The sequence below is a fragment of the Entelurus aequoreus genome, linkage group LG03 (assembly GCF_033978785.1).
Source record: "Entelurus aequoreus isolate RoL-2023_Sb linkage group LG03, RoL_Eaeq_v1.1, whole genome shotgun sequence".
NCBI lineage: Eukaryota > Metazoa > Chordata > Actinopteri > Syngnathiformes > Syngnathidae > Entelurus > Entelurus aequoreus.
In genome coordinates, this window is record NC_084733.1 from 21,004,922 (window position 1) to 21,022,508 (window position 17,587).

General features: G+C 39.1%; 1 long non-coding RNA gene and 1 pseudogene across 2 annotated transcripts; both read right to left on the reverse strand.

The window, feature by feature from the left end:
• Positions 1 to 1,167: 1,167 nt before the first annotated feature.
• On the reverse strand, positions 1,168 to 17,241 carry LOC133646267 (uncharacterized). 2 transcript variants are annotated; one of them, XR_009825264.1, is made up of 3 exons: positions 16,427 to 17,241; positions 1,742 to 2,342; positions 1,168 to 1,639 (listed from the first exon to the last, which is right to left on the reverse strand). It is a non-coding gene; the product is annotated as an uncharacterized LOC133646267 (long non-coding RNA). The 2 variants fall into 2 exon arrangements; XR_009825263.1 differs by lacking the exon at positions 16,427 to 17,241 and adding an exon at positions 2,673 to 3,529 and having other exon boundaries at positions 1,742 to 1,852.
• Positions 3,681 to 7,980, reverse strand: LOC133646265 (B2 bradykinin receptor-like; annotated as a pseudogene).
• Positions 17,242 to 17,587: the final 346 nt, after the last annotated feature.

Consider the following 17,587-nt stretch of genomic DNA (forward strand, 5'->3'; position numbering starts at 1 on the left):
CGTTACGTAACTCATGTACCGTGGATTACCACTTCTCTGTGAGTGCTTTGAGTATCTAATAATAGAAAAGCGCAAGATAAAATCTAATCTATTATTATTTAACAAAGTTCTGCAGAACAGTGATACTTTTTTTTATGAATAAGTAGATGTTATTACCCTTGGCGTTAATGTTTCGCCGTGTTTGTTGCATCTTTGTTGTTCTTGCTCGATTATAAAAGATGTCGATCAAAGAAGGTTTCTGGCAAGTAGAGGAGCAAAGCTGATTTGTTCTTAATGTTCAGTGTTTTATTGTTCATAGCTCAGTTAGTTAGTTAGCTAGTTCATGTATATTCTGAGTGTCTTATTCAATGTGTCTAATTTAAACAGACCATTTAAAAAATGAAAGAAACTTGTTTTTTTTTACCGAATTACATGACAGTCAGAATGTAGATAAAACTAGAGCATGTGGGATTTACAATACTAACTGTGAACAATAAAACACTGAATATTGAGAAAATATAAACGTTGTTCCTCTACTTCCTAAGTATCATCACTTTTCAATCATCACTGCTCCTCCATCGTCAAGCCTGAACGTGATCATGAGTGATCGATCTCAGCAGTTAACATTTGGACAAACAACGCTGCTATTCAACCATCACGATTTCGCAGTGCAGCTCATTAGGGCTAATGCACACTGAAACAAAACTTTGTTTTCAAGTTCGCATTGAGTTCCAGTTTGGGAGTCGTTGATAATGTGTGAGAAACACTTCGGAAGTGAATGACACAACAAAGTACAGAAAGTGCGGTCGTGAAATCATGTGGCAAAGATGCTTTGAAAAAGTCTCTAATACAATTGATGAATAATTAAACAGATCTTTGACTCATAGAGGGTGTCTCTCAGAAGTTGGTTTTCACTCGTTTCTCCAGAAATGGCGCCATTAAATATGAGACTTCCTGTCGTTCCGCTGGATGGTTTGTTTTTCTTGCTTTTCCCCCGTTGTAGCTCGAGATAAGGAACACAATCTAAACGTCACAGTTGGTAAAACATATTGGATGATTAAGTACTTTGTGTGTCAGTCGAGTGTTAGTCCCACAATAAACAAAAAGAAACAAAAACTTGAACTCCACAGGACATTTCCATTAGAGTTTAATTCATTGCTTGGAAAGTCAAATACCTAAACAATGGCACATACTGTAAATCGTTACGTATCGCATGTAACATGGATTCAAGCATCCACTCACTGACCACAACATTAGAAACAACACCAGTTAAATAAGGTAATTTATAAAAGTTGTAACGGTACAGTGGAGAAGGAGACGGCATGGAGGCAGGGATGTCGTTCAGCTTGCAGCGTGTTTATTAATATACAAGAATGATGTGTGTGATTAATCCAAATATATATCGTGTGACTATGTGAAGCGATTATATGTAGAGTGTTACCGGGTGGTGTTGAAGGTGCGTATTGAGATAGATGCGTAAGTCCAGAAAGGGCAAGGCAGGCTCGGAGGTCCGGGGACGGGCAGGTGGTCAGGGGCTGGAGCGAGGCGTCGTTGTCCGGGGGAAGGCGTGAGGTCGAGATCCGCGAAGGCAGCAGGAAGTCCATAGGGGATCCGGGAAGACGAGACAAACAGCTCGAAACCAGGGAATGACGAGGGGCTGCTGGATGACGACACAAGACAAGACACGATGAGCACAAAGGAGGGGAAACACAAAGAGCAAGGAAGCACATAGGCAAGGAAGCTAGAGACGTGTAAGACTTACTGTACAGGTAGAAGTAGCTACGTTCTGGCACTGGAACGCAGGACACGCTGGCTTAAGAAGGACGTGGAGCTCTCATCAGCGCCAGGTGTGTTGATTGTTGAGTGAGCACAGCTTTTAAACAGTGGTGGCCTTAGGTTGTTGTTAATGTACGCCATGCACAAAAAAGACACACACCACCTACTTACGAGTGTGCCGTGTGAAATGACTGACGTTGTTTTGTTCCCCCCAAAAAAGTTTGTAAAGCAAGGTTTGCCTCATATACATAGCTCGAACAAAGATGACGCAAAAGTCTCAAATATGACGTATTGCCGTTTAGACTGCAGTCACGCTTGGCACACCTATCTTTGGGCAGTTGCGCCTATTCCTCTTTGCAGCGCCTCCTCAAATTGGATGGTTTTCAGATAGTAGTATAATAGTAATATAATAGTATAATTTGCCTATAAAATTGTTATAACTATACCTCTGCATACCATTGTAAGTTCAAACCACACACTGGCCTTTCCTCATCTCCCACCATGGTTACAGTGAAGCCAAGTGCTACACACGCTTCGTCATATTCTGATATGGAAAAAAGAGCATGTTACCCTAACCATACCATAACCTTACTAAGCTGACCCAATCTAACCATACCCTAACGACAAACCATTCTAATGCCTAACCTTACAAAAGTACAATACTTTTATGTCAAATTGTCAAGCCGACATCACCAGTAATGAACTATAATAAGACTTGATAATAACTGGTGGTTTACTAGTTTAATTCTGCTTAAAGTATAGTCTATCTTAAAATTGATCAGGTGTAGTTTTTTTAATCAAGCCTGCAGGATTTTGATAGTATACTTTAAGGACTTTTAGGGACTGTATGCACCAGTATTGTTTAAATAAACATGACATATGAATAAAATGTTTTTAAAAATAAATAAAAAGTTTACCTCGTAGTTAGAGCAGCCATTTCCTACTGAGTACGTAAGTCCAGATGTGAAGTGTCTAGTTGTCCGCCTGCACTGTGCACGCAGCTTCCTTGTTCTCCGCCTACCCTGTGTCTGACTTGCTCTCTTTAAGGAAATTAGAGCTGAAGTGATGTCAGCCAAAAAGCCTTACATCCGTCTGTTGGTCCTCCTCTTAGTACCACCCCCCCAATTGCCTGTAATATATACATTTTTCCTCATTTTCACTATACAGCACATTAATTTCACATTGTTACATTCGCTTTTTTCCTTCAACAACTACTAATCATGGCAGACTTTTTGAGAGCGAACCAACATAAAACAAACACTGTACAATGTCTGCTCTCACTGGGATGACGACTGATGGGATGTTTACATCTTCCCGTTTGGATGGCGAATTAACCATAATCCTCGCGAAGGGTTAAAAAAAAAAAGGTGGGTGCAAACGAGCGTCTTTTCGTGTCTTTCTCGCCATTTCTGAGGCTGAGTTGGCAGTCAACAGTGACCAACTTCTCGGTTTATGGCCAAAAGTAGGCCCATAACGTTAGTACTTATAATAACAATATCACTAATACTTTTTTAATGTATGGTCATGACATGTAATGGAGTATTGTTGGCGCTTTCTTGCTGTTTTATAGTGGGTTTTATGGGCGCAATAGACACAATGACTTCATCACTCCCAGTAGCATCATTGTTGGCTGATTTTATAAGCACTTATCACAAGTTAGAATGTAAAAAAAACAAGTTTGACTTTATTTCGAAAATGCATGCATGCATACAACATGATACATTACAATTTCCAGTTTCTCTATTCAACATGTTCGAAAAGGAGTAGGAATTTCGCCACACCTAATGTGTGTGTGACAATCATTGGAACTTTAACTTTTTTAACAAAGCAGAGTTTATTTAATCCTACCCCTTTTCCTTTACATAGCAGTTGCGAAAACTTGTGTTCACTTCCTGTTCTCAATTTATTTACAAAATACTCCATAATTAATAACAATAAAAATAAATACATAAATAATAATTTGTGTAGTAAGTTATGTAACATATGTGTTACATAAAGATTTAGAAAGTTAGGCAAAATTCCCCCAAAAAAGCATTTCCCCTTTAAGTGAGCGGAAGTGTCCGACCATCACGAGAGAACTCAAAAGTGTCAAAATTAAAACTGTTTACATTATATTTATAATAACTTAAAGCCTACCATAACTTGGGGTCACGATAGCTGCGAGTAGAAATAAGTAACACATTTAGTCACGTGGTTAAAATGTGATTGTGAAGTGAATACTTTGTGCGGCCCAGCCTCCCCCCGGACTCTACCTCCAGTGGCCCCCGGTTAAACTGATTTATAGTCTCCAATGAACCTAAAATGCATGTTTTTGGGATGTGGGAAGAAACACAACCACCATGTGACCCATTGTTTTAACTGAATTACAAATGTATTTTGGCCAAATGAAAAAAAAATAAAAAATTCAGATTAAATAATAGAAACATGTAAAAAAAAAAACATTGCTAAAAGAGAAATATTTAAGTCACTAGCCATGACTGTGTAATCTGATATGTGTTTAATGTAGATTTAAGATAGTTATCACATGCAAAATGTGTCATGTTTATTTTGATATTTTTTATATGTTGTCCTTTCACTGCTGTCAAAGAAACATCCTGGTGAGCTTTCTTTGCTCATTCTTAAAACACATACAACAAAAAACCGCCTCATAGATTCTGCCTAGCAACAAGTGACTGCCAAAACATGGAACAGAAATGTTGCTGTGCCTGTCAGCTTGCTAAAATTGGACATCTTTTAATAGATAATATTGTTTAGCACTTTGTACTAGATTGGTAAGGTTGCGTTCCTCCTCTGTGGTTCTTTGAATGCCAAAATGCTTCATGGCTGAGATGAGTATCTGTTTTGGAATGTCATTCTGGAATATCCCCCTGAGGGATTTTAGAAGACCTACATGTACCTGAAACCACCCTTACGTGAAAGTCTTCAGTGTTGCGGAAGTGTTCGAACGAGTAGACGCGGTCGTCACCGTGCTGACGGCACACTGTTTGCACACTTCCTGAACCTTTTTCCGGAAATTTTTCCCAACAATGACATACAAGATAGGATTGACGACGCTGTTGAAAGCAGCCAGGCAGGAAAAGAGCCGGGTGCAAATTTCTAAAATATTTTCGAGGGCACATCCTACCAAAATTTTTGTGTCATGGAGCATTTTTATTGCGATGATGAAGTGATAAGGCACCCAGCAGATGAGGAAGGCTACGAGGACGACCAGCACCAGCGTGGTGGCCTTCTGCTCACTTTTCTAGGCATTGGACCTCGCAAGTGAATGTTTCTTTAGCGCCCGGATGATTGTGATGGTGCAGAATGTATTGATGGAAATTGGGATGATGAAGCCAAAGGTGATCAGCATCCCGTCCCAGACCAGCTCTACCATTTCGCTCGGATAATGCAAGCGGCAAGCTCGAATGTCATTCTTTGGAAAATACTTCACCGTCCTGAAAATCAGCGTTGAAGCGCTCAGTAACAAGCCCAAGCCCCACACCAGCAAACATCCCAGTTTGGCATACTTGGGACGACGCATTCGCCCGTAGGACATCGGATGCACCAGAGCCAGGTAGCGATCAATGCTAACCAGGACAAGGAAGTAGATGCTGCTGTAAGCGTTCATCTTGATGCCTGCATTGACCACTTTGCAAAGGGCCTCTCCAAAAGGCCAGTTGAAACCTTGGCTGATGTTGACGGCCCAGAAGGGCAGACAAGACACCAGGACAAGGTCAGCGGCCGCCAGGTTGCTGAGGTAGATTTCGGCTACCGTGCACGCCTTCTTGTGGAGGCAGAAGACCAGCAGCACGAAGACGTTTAACACGATTCCCAGCGCCGTGATGATGAAGAAGTAGACTGGCTGGCGGCGGTTGAGCCAATCCCAATCCTTTAAATCAATGCACTGCGTTTCATTTGTGGAGTTTTGGTCACTGTAAGCGTTTGTGATGTTCAGGTCCGGTAATCTGCAGAAAAACACTCCGATTAGCAAAAAAACCTTCAGGATCCGCCAAGCACCCTCTAAGTATCATTGCTATAGACTAAAACATGTCCACGATGTGGAAATACCACGTCATATCCTGAGTGATTCCTCTAAGTTAGAACTTGGTCAACTTGACAGTCGCAGCTACAATCATGAGGTGTGATCTTAGCATTCCAGATCTAACATTGCGTATCCTACGTTGTCGCTCAAACCAAAATGGTGTTATTGATGTTGAAGATCAATTGAATCAAAATAATTCTTCTTCACTTTGGCTGGACATGTAAAAAAATCTAATCCGCAATGCAGTGAAGCCGTGACATTTGAAGCGCGATGTTGTGATTGTACCACAGTTTTTTTTTTAAAGAATGATGAGGTGGCGACTTGTCCAGGGTGTGCAGCTGAGATAGGCTCCAGCACGTCCCGCGACCCCGAAAGGGACAAGCGATAGAAAATGGAAGGATGGATGGATACTCTACATATTTTTAGCCAGATTACTGCTTAAATTAATTATTATTTATGTTTTATATGTATTACAATGCCGTGTTTGTTTAATTTTATGTGGTGGAGATATCAAAAATATCTGAAATTCCGTTCAGGGACGACTATGGATTGGTTTTACTTACCCTATTTTTATTATTTATCTACGCATGGTGCAAAAGGATGCGCTCAAAATGCATTATTTGCTTTGTGCTGTCTTATGTCCTCCTTGTGTTCTTTAATGTTTCCCCTTGTTTTTGTGTGTTTTTAGCTTTTGGTTTAAACCCCTTGAAGACTTCGTAAGAGGGGACACTTCCGTTACTTTTGCGCTACTTAAGTGCTTTTTTGTAGTCTTTTTGAATCTGCACTGCAACCACATAATTTTGCTACTGTGTGATGAATAAAAGTCAACAAGTGCATCCAGAAAATATTCACACAGCTTCACTTTTTCCACATTTTGTGATGTCACAGCCTTATTCCAAAATGAAATAAATTCATTTTTGTCCTTAAAATTCTACAGACAATGCTCCTTAATGACAATGTGAACAAAATTGTTTTTTATTTTTGCAAATTAAAAAAAAACCTACAAAAGTTAAATTTACATAATTATTTGAAAGCCTTTGCTCAATACTTTCTTGAAACACCTCTGGCAGCAATTACAGCCTAAAGTCTTTTTGAATACGATACCACAATCTTGGCACACCTATCTTTGGGCAGTTGCGCCTATTCCTCTTTGCAGCACCTCTCAAGCTCCATCAAATTGGAGGGTTTTCATCCAGAAGTTTTCTGTACATTGCTGCATTTATCTATTTCTAATCTATCCTAAATTGTATCCCAGATTCTGCTGCTGAAAAACATCCCCACAGCATGATGCTGCCACCACCATGTTTCACTTTAAGGATGGTCGCTGCAGAGACATTTTTTCTCATGGTCAGAGTCTTTCAGTTGAATTTTGGCAAACTTTTTTACTAAGAAATGGCTTCCACCTGGCCACTACACCACACTGGCCTGATTGGTGGTTTGCTGCAGAGATGGTTGACCTTCCGGTAGGTTCTTCTCTCTCCCCAGAGGAATGCTGTAGCTCCGACAGACTGACCATCAGGTTCTTGGTCACTTCCCTGACTAGACTAAGATGAATGCAGCAAAGTACAGAGACATCCTGCGTAAAAAAACCCAATGGTTCGCATCCAACCTGATGGAGCTTGCGAGGTGCTGCAAAGTGGAATGGGCAAAGAGGAATGGACAAAATTGCCCGAATAGAGATGTGCAAAGCTTGTAGAATTGTATTAAAAAAGACTTGAGGCTGTAATTGTTGTGAAAGGTGCATCCACAAAGTATTGAGCAAAGGCTGTGAAAACAAGCTGACCCATACCCTAACGACAATGGTTCGGCGAACCATTCTAATGCCTAACCTTACAAAAGTATAATACTTTTATGTCAAATTGTCAAGCCGACATCACCAGTAATGAACTATAATAATACTTGATAATAACTGGTGGTTTACTAGTTTAATTCTGTATAAAGTATAGTCTATGTTATAATTGATCAAGTGTATTTTTTTTTAATAAAGCCTGCACGATTTTTCTATACTAAAACGATTTTGATAGTAGACTTTAAGGACTTTTAGGGACTGTATGCACCAGTATTGTTTAAATAAACATGACGTACGAATAAAATGTATTAAAAAACAAAAACGTTTACCTCGTAGTTAGATCAGCCATTTCCTACTGAGTACGTAAGTCCACACGTGAAGTGTCTAGTTGTCCGCCTGCCCTGTGCAAAGAGCTTCCCCATTCTCCGGCTACCCTGCGTCTGACTTGCTCTCTTTAAGGAAATTAGAGCAGAAGTGATGTCAGCCAAAAAGCCTTACATCAGTCTGTTGGTCCTCCTCTAAGTACCGTTCAAACCATCATTGTCAGACGTCAACACATTTTGTGAGATATGTTCTTGGGATTCTTGATGATTGAAGAACAACATGTTTGGGTAAATCGGCAATAAAATGAATGAAATATTGATTACATACAGAATCCTGAGAAATGCTGAGTGTTATACATTGACCATGTAGCTCTACTGAAGATGTCGTGTTCCCTCTCTGTTACGCCTTTGTCAGTCTTCAAGAGTTGAGTAGTTTTAGTTTTATGATTGAGCATTTACTAGGCAGGCCTAGTAAATTACTATCACTCGTGTCCGAGTGATAGTAATGGTGGTTAAAATCTGATGGTTAAAAAAATCTGCACTTTTGAGTGACATAGGAACTTCTGCTTCATGTTGTTTACAGAGCAAAAATACCTAATAGAGAGTTTGACGGAGGCAGATTCCTACAACAAAGTTCTGCAGAACAGTGGTATTTTTACGAATAAGTACAGTAGATGTTATTACCCTTCATTCAATCAATCAATCAATTAAAGTTTGCTTATATAGCCCTAAATCACGAGTGTCTCAAAGGGCTGCACAAGCCACAACGACATCCTCGGCTCAGATCCCACATCAGAGCAAGAAAAAACTCAACCCAATGGGATGACAATGAGTCGCCCCCCCAGGGCGACTGGTGCAATGGACGTCGAGTGGATCTAGCATAATATTGTGAGAGTCCAGTCCATAGTGGATCTTGTTCATAGTGTGAGAGTCCAGTCCATAGTGGGGCCAGCAGGAGATCATCTTGAGTGGAGTTCCCTTGGCATTTTATGTTTCGCCGTGTTTGTTGGATCTTTGTTGTTCTTGCTCGATTATAAAATATGTCGATCAAGGTGCTGTTCTGGCCAGTAGAGGAGCAAAGTTGATTTATTCTCGATGTTCAGTGTTTTATTGTTCATAGTCAGTGTTGTAAATCCCACATTTTGTATCGTCATGTATATTCTGAGTGTCTTATTCAATGTGTCTAATTTAACTAAACAGACCATTTAAAAAAACGAAATAAACTTGTTTGTTTTGTGCTGAATTACATGACAGTCAGAATGTACATACAACTCGAGCATGAGGGTTTTACCGAATATCGAGAAAATATAAAAAACGTTGCTCCTCTACTTCCTAAGTATCATCACTTTTCAATCATCACTGCTCCTCCATCGTCAAGCATGAACGTGATCATTAGTGATCGATCTCAGCAGTTAACATTTGGACAAACAACGCTGCTATTCAACCATTAGGGCTAATGCTCACTGAAACAAAATGTTGTTTTCAAGTTAGCATCGATTTCCAGTTTGGGAGTCGTTGATAATGTGTGAGAACCACTTCGGAAGTGAATGACCACGACAAAGTACAGAAAGTGCGGTCGTTAAATCATGTGGCTAAGATGCTTCAAAAAAGCCTCTAATACATTTGATGAATAATTAAACAGATCTTTGACTCATAGAGGGTGTCTCTCAGAAGTTGGTTTTCACTCGTTTCTCCAGAAATGGCGCCATTAAACATGAGACTTCCTGTCGTTCCACTGGATGGTTTGTTTTTCTTGCTTTTCCCCCGTTGTAGCTTGAGATAAGGAACACAATCAAAACATCACAGTTGGTAAATCCTTTTGGATGATTATGTACTTTGTGTTTCCGTCGAGTGTTAGTCCCACAATAAACAAAAAGAAACAAAAACTTGAACTCCACAGGACATTTTCCTTAGAGCTTAATTCATAGCTTGGAAAGTCAAATACCTAAACAATTGAACATAAATCGTTACGTAACTCATGTACCGTGGATTCAAGCATCCACTCACTGAACACAACATTATAAACAACACCCGTTAAATAAGGTAATTTATAAAAGTGTCCCGAACACCATACTTCCTTCACTTAGCAACTTTTTCCACTTTACCTAATGTTCTGCACACATTTACTCCCACCTTGCTTCTTAGGCTGACTCAACTTCTGGAGCAAACTTGTCCTTATTTATTTTTTTGTGGTTCTGTACTTTGGTAGTTGTAACTCACTTATAATAATCTCATAAACAATTGTGCTTTTAAACAGTGGTGGTCTTAGGTTGTTGTTAATGTACACCAGGGGTGTCCAAAGTGCGGCCCGCAGCTAATTGTTTACCGCATTCTGGAAATTCTATTGCAAAAATCTAATTAAAAAACATTTAAAAAAAAAGTGGAATGAGGTGAAATCTAATGAGAAAAAGTTGCAACGTTGACACAAAGCTGCCATGCTGGCTGTTTTTTTAAATGTCTTTCTTTATTTTTCTTTTTTTGCCATCGCTCAAAAAAAAAAAAAAAAATCAATATTATAATAAATTATTGACCTATTCAAGGCTCCAATTATTTCAAATATTTCACTTTATGTGGAAAATATTGCATATATTGTGTGGTTGCCATACAAAAACATCAACGTTTTCTTTGACAAAAGAGCATAAAACAAAAAATAATAGTTCAAACGTAAAATCGACAGATATATCTGAAGTTGATCTGGTAACTTAAGTGTTGAAAGTTAAAAAAAAAAGTAATAAAAATGTATCACTTTATGAGTGGGGCACCTTTTGGATCCCAAATATATTTGATGGGATTTTATTTATCTTTTCACTGGGATTACTCAAAAATAATAATGAATTAAAATCAATGGTGTCCTGCATTATTGATCTTTTTAAGGCTGTAATTACTTCACATCAAACATTGCTTTCTGAATGTTTTGGGCAGTGGGGTGAAATACTGCATATTTCAGTTTAATTATATAAAAAAAAGTTGTCTTTGACAAAACGGCGCAAGGTACGAAATTGTTGAAAAAACAAGTTAAAAGTGCCGCAAGTCGCTAAAGAAGTAACTGCCGTTAAGACATAAGAGGCACTGACGTCAGCGACTGCCGCGATGCGAAAAGCTAAAGGAAAGACTGAAATCCCGAAACGTTCGGGGTCAGCTGACACAGAACACAAATGGGAACAAGATTTGAGGCCGGACACAGGACATGATGGGAATCAAGAAGGGATACTACAAAAACTATTCCAAGAATTTAAAGAAGAAGTGATAGAAGAATGGAAAGAAATGATGGTTGGATGGAAAGAAATGATGGCTGGATGGAAAGAAGATATGAAAGAAATGAAAGAAGAAATTAAAGAAATGAAAAAAGATCTGAGAAAAGCAACAACAGAACACAAACAAGATGTGAAAAGTCTGCAGCAAAATATAGAAGATCTGCAAAATCAGAACAACTCCAGATGATCAATATAATAGCAACATTTCATGTGATAACAAATTGTCAATTATTCATTTTAATAGCAGAAGCTTGTATGCAAACTACACCAACATTAAGAACTTTTTGGAACACATCAACACACCCTTCAAAGTGATTGCTTTCACAGAAACATGGATTGATGATAAAAAAGGAATAGATTTTGATCTGGAAGGATATGAACTAAACTACATCAACAGAACCAACAAAAATGGAGGAGGAGTAGCTGTGTACGTAATGAAGAACCTGAACTATAAAGTGGTTAAAAACATGTCATTTGCTATAGATAATATCTTAGAATGTATAACCATTGAAATATGTCCGGAAAAAAGCAAAAACATATTTATCAGTTGTGTATTTAGATCACCTAAGTCAAGTATAGAAACATTTGAAGAATGGATCAAGGCAACTTACATGGACAATGGTCAAAGAATAGTTTTCTTATGTGGTGACTTTAATATTGACTCATTGAACCCTAACAAGCAAGTCTATTGATGACTTCATTGATACAATGTACAGCATCAGTTTATATCCTAAAATCACAAAGCCAAGCAGAATCACAGGACACTGTGCCACGCTTATTGATAATATTTTTACCAATGATTTTGATAATAACACTACAAGTGGTCTACTTATAACCGACGTTAGTGATCATCTGCCAGTTTTTACAATAATAATGGAAACTACAAGAAGAACATGGAAGACAAAGGGACCTTTCGAAGACTATGCACAGAGAAGAGGATGATTGCTTTCAAAATTGAGCTACAAAAGCAAGATTGGGACAATGTGTACAATGAAAAAGAGGTTGATGAAGCATATGAACATTTCTTAAACAAGTTCATAATACTTTATGACAAACATTGTCCATGGATACAACTCAGTAATAAGCAGAGAAAGAATAATCAACCATGGAACTCCAACCTACCGATCTCAGGGCGGACACTCTAACCACTAGATCATCTTACTTATCTCATCATATGAAATGTAACTTACTTCACCAATTATTATTTATTTATTTATTTTTATTGTGATTACTTATGGAGTATATTGTGGATAAATGGAGAACAGGAAGTGAACAAAAGTTTTAGCAACTGTTATGTAAAAGAAAAGGGGTATGATTAAATAAAATCTGCTTCTTCATACTCCTTTTCGAACATGTTGAAAAGAGAAACTGGAAATTGTAATGTATCATGTTGTGTGCTTGCATGTTCGAAATAAATTCAAACTCAACTCAACTCAACTCATTTCCATTAGAGTTGAATTCATTGCTTGGAAAGTCAAATACCTAAACAATGGCACATAAATCGTTAGGTAACGCATGTAACATGGATTCAAGCATCCACTCACTGACCACAACATTAGAAACAACACCAGTTAAATAAGGTAATTTATAAAAGTTGTAACGGTACAGTGGAGAAGGAGACGGCATGGAGGCAGGGACATCGTTTAGCTTGCAGCGTGTTTATTAATATACAAGAATGATGTGTGTGATAAATCCAAATATATATAGTGTGACTATGTGAAGCAATTATATGTAGAGTGTTACCGGGTGGTGTTGAAGGTGCATATTGAGATCGATGCGTAAGTCCAGAAAGGGCAAGACAGGCTCTGAGTTCCGGGGACGGGCAGGTGGTCAGGGGCTGGAGCGAGGCGTCGTTGTCCGGGGGAAGGCGTGAGGTCAAGATCCGGGAAGGCAGCAAGAAGTCCATAGGGGATCCGGGAAGACGAGACAAACAGCTCGAAACCAGGGAATGACGAGGGGCTGCTGGATGACGACACAAGACAAGACACGATGAGCACAAAGGAGGGAAAACACAAAGAGCGAGGAAGCACATAGGCAAGGAAGCTAGAGACGTGTAAGGTTTTCTGTACTGGTAGAAGTAGCTACGTTCTGGCACTGTAACGCAGGACACGCTGGCTTAAGAAGGACGTGGAGCTCTCATCAGCGCCAGGTGTGTTGATTGTTGAGTGAGCACAGCTTTTAAACAGTGGTGGCCTTAGGTTGTTGTTAATGTACACCATGCACTAAACATAACTATGTACTGTAAAAGCCACACACCACCTACTTACAAGTGTGCCCTGTGAAATGACTGACGTTGTTTTGTTCCCCCCAAAAAAGTCTGTAAAGCAAGGTTTACCTCATATACATAGCTCGAACAAAGATGACGCAAAAGTCTCAAACGTGACGTATTGCCGTTTAGACTGCAGTCACATTTGAAAAGATCCGATTCCTAACGGCTTCAGACTACCTCCTAATGTGGGCCAAATCTAATGGAAAAATATCGGATTCAAAGCATTTTGGAGCATTTGAAAATTATCCGATCGGTGTCACTTGAGGGCAAAAAAAAAATCAGATTTGATGTGGAGTGTAAACAGAGTCAAAGGTTGCGCAAGGTAACTAACAGGGAGGAGTTACAAGAAAAATTACAAATGTGTTGTATTGCAATCTATCAGTTATTTCCACTTATATTCAAAACCAAAAATGTTGTCTATTTTCGTCTTTATTTTGTCGTAAAAAATATTTTTCCAAAAATGGGTCTTGGAAAAGTCCATAGGTTTTCTCATTTTCTGGTATACTCTTATATTCTGGTAAGTACGTTGGAATGGGAACCTGACTGCTTTGTTGTCTATAACTGTTTACTTTCATAGATTTCTAGTTAATAATGTAAAATAAGCTTTGGGCTGACCTGCGTTACTTAGACATGGGCCGATGATTCATAACTAAATTAATAAAACGAAGAATGAAAATGAGCTCAATGTCTTTTCCAGCCTCAATAATCGCCGTTGGTTTCAGCAGCTATGGGCGTTTGTACTACCAATAAACCATAATAATAATAACCACTATAAAACTCCCGATGGTTAGTATTATCGTAATAAATTAAAACTATTAAAAAACTGTTATTGATAACCACACATTTATAAAATTAGCGACCAACTAGCGGGTGAGCCAATCCCAATCTTTTAAATCGATGCACTGCGTTTTATTTGTGGAGTTTTGGTCACTGTAAGCGTCTGTGATGTTCAGCTCCGGTAATCTGCAGAAAAACACTCAAATTATCAAAAACCTTTCAGGATCCTACAAGTATCATTGCTATAGCCGCCGCCCGGTCACTAAAACATGTCATATCCTGAGTAATTCCTCTAAGTCAGAACTTGGTCAACTTGACAGTCGCAGCTACAATCATGAGGTGTGATTTTAACATTCCAGATGTAACATTGCGTATCAGAATCAGAAGAATCAGAATAGTTTTTATTGCCATTGTTTGTTTGTTTGTCACTCAAACCAAAATGGTGTTATTGATGTTGAAGATCAATTGAATCAAAATAATTATTCTTCACTTTGGACATGTAAAAAAACCAAATCCGCAATGCAGTGTAGCCGTGATATTTGAAGCGCGATGTTGTGATTGTACCACAGTTTTTTAAAAGAATGATGAGGTGGCGACTTGTCCAGGGTGTACCCCGCCTAACACCGTAATGCAGCTGAGATAGGCTCCAGCACCCCCCGCGACCCCGAAAGGGACATCCATCCATCCATTCATTCATCCATCTTCAACCGCTTATCCGGAATCGGGTCGTGGGGACAACAGCTCCAGCAGAGACCCCCAGACTTCCCTCTTCAGAGCAACATTAGGAACTTCCTCCTGCGGGATCCTGAAGCATTTTCCAGAACCGAAAAATACAAGCGGCCAAAATGAGTTTTCTCAGAAGGGTGGCTGGCATCTCCCTTAGACATAGGGTGAGAAGTTCAGTCACCCGAGAGAGACTCGGAGTAGAGCCGCTGCTCCTTAGCTTGAAAAGGAGCCAGTTTAGGTGGTCCGGGCATCTCGTGCGGATGCCTCACGAGCGTCTCCCAAGGGAGGTCCTCGTTGCACGTCCCACTGAGAGGAGACCCCGGGGCAGGCCAAGGACCAGATGGGGGGGATTACATGTCCTCTCTGGCTAAAAGGTACAAGCGGTATAAAAGGATGGATGGATATTCTACATATTTTTAGCCAGATTACTGCTTAAATTAATTATTATTTATGTTTTATATGTATTGCAATGCCGTGTTTGTTGTATTTTCTTTTATTATGTGGTGGAGATATCAAAAATATCTGAACTTCCGTTTAGGGACGACTATGGATTGGTTTTACTAATCGTCTTTTTATTATTTATTTTTGCATGGTGCAATCGAATGCGCACAGTAGGCATTATTTATTATTTATTATTCGTTTTCAGTTTTTCATTGCATTTTACTTTTGTTGCTGTATGTAAAATACCACCACTAAAGTGACAGCTGGTTGCAGCAGCTTTGTGCTGTTTTATGTCCTCCTTTGAGTTCTTTAATGTTTGCTCTTGCGTTTTGACTTTTTGGTTTAAACCCCTTGAAGACTGCGCAAGAGGGGACACTTTCGTGACTTTTGCACTACTTAGGTGCTTTTTTGTGGTCTTTTTGAATCTGCACTGCAACCACATAATTTCGCTACTGTGTGACGAATAAAAGTCAACAAGTGTGTTGCGTTCCCCTACGATCCCTAGACTCTGAGCCATCTGGGAACGTAACAAAGTGCATCCAGAAAATATTCACACAGCTTCACTTTTTCCACATTTTGTTATGTCACAGCCTTATTCCAAAATGGAAATACATTCATTTTTGTCCTTAAAATTTACAGACAATGCCCCATAATGACAATGCGAACAACCTTTTTTTTATTTTTGCAAATTAAAAAAAACCCTACAAAAGTCACACGTACATAATTATTTGAAAGCCTTTGCTCAATACATTCTTGACACACCTTTGGCAGCAATTACAGCCTAAAGGCTTTTTGAATACGATGCCACAAGCTTGGCACACCTATCTTTGGGCAGTTGCGCCTATTCCTCTTTGCAGCACCTCTCAAGCTCCATCAAATTGGATGGTTTTCAGATAGTAGTATAATAGTAATATAATAGTATTATTTGCCTATAAAATTGTTATAACTATACCTCTGCATACCATTGTAAGTTCAAACCACACACTGGCCATTCCTCGCTTCACACGCTTCGTCATATTCTGATATGGAAAAAAGAGCATGTTCCCCAAGTTACCCTAACCATACCATAACCTTACTAAGCCCCGTCTCAAGCTGACCCAATCTAACCATACCCTAACGACAATGGTTCGGCAAACCATTCTAATGCCTAACCTTACAAAAGTACAATACTTTTATGTCAAATTGTCAAGCCGACATCACCAGTAATGAACTATAATAAGACTTGATAATAACTGGTGGTTTACTAGTTTAATTCTGCTTAAAGTATAGTCTATCTTAGAATTGATCAGGTGTGGTTTTTTTAATCAAGCCTGCAGGATTTTGATAGTATACTTTAAGGACTTTTAGGGACTGTATGCACCAGTATTGTTTAAATAAACATGACATATGAATAAAATGAATATTAAAAAAAAAAAAAAGTTTACCTCGTAGTTAGAGCAGCCATTTCCTACTGAGTACGTAAGTCCAGATGTGAAGTGTCTAGTTGTCCGCCTGCACTGTGCACGCAGCTTCCTTGTTCTCCGCCTACCCTGTGTCTGACTTGCTCTCTTTAAGGAAATTAGAGCTGAAGTGATGTCAGCCAAAAAGCCTTACATCAGTCTGTTGGTCCTCCTCTTAGTACCACCCCACCAATTGCCTGTAATATATATTTTTTTCCTCATTTTAACTATACTGCACATTTATTTCACACTGTTACATTCGCTTTTTCCTTCAACAACAACTACTAATCATGGCAGACTTTTTGAGAGCGAACCAACATAAAACAAACACTGTACAATGTCTGCTCTCACTGGGATGACGACTGACGGGATGTTCACATGTTCCCGTTTGGATGGCGAATTAACCATAATCCTCGCGAAGGGTTAAAAAAAAAAAAGGTGGGTGCAAACGAGCGTCTTTTCGGGTCTTTCTCGCCATTTCTGAGGCTGAGTTGGCAGTCAACGGTGACCAACTTCTCGGTTTATGGCCAAAAGTAGGCCCATAACGTTAGTACTTATAATAACAATATCACTAATACTTTTTTAATGTAAGGTCATGACATGTAATGGAGTATTGTTGGCGCTTTCTTGCTGTTTTATAGTGGGTTTTATGGGCGCAATAGACACAATGACTTCATCACTCCCAGTAGCATCATTGTTGGCTGATTTTATAAGCACTTATCACAAGTTAGAATGTAAAAAAAAACCAAGTTTGACTTTATTTCGAACATTCATGCATGCATACAACATGATA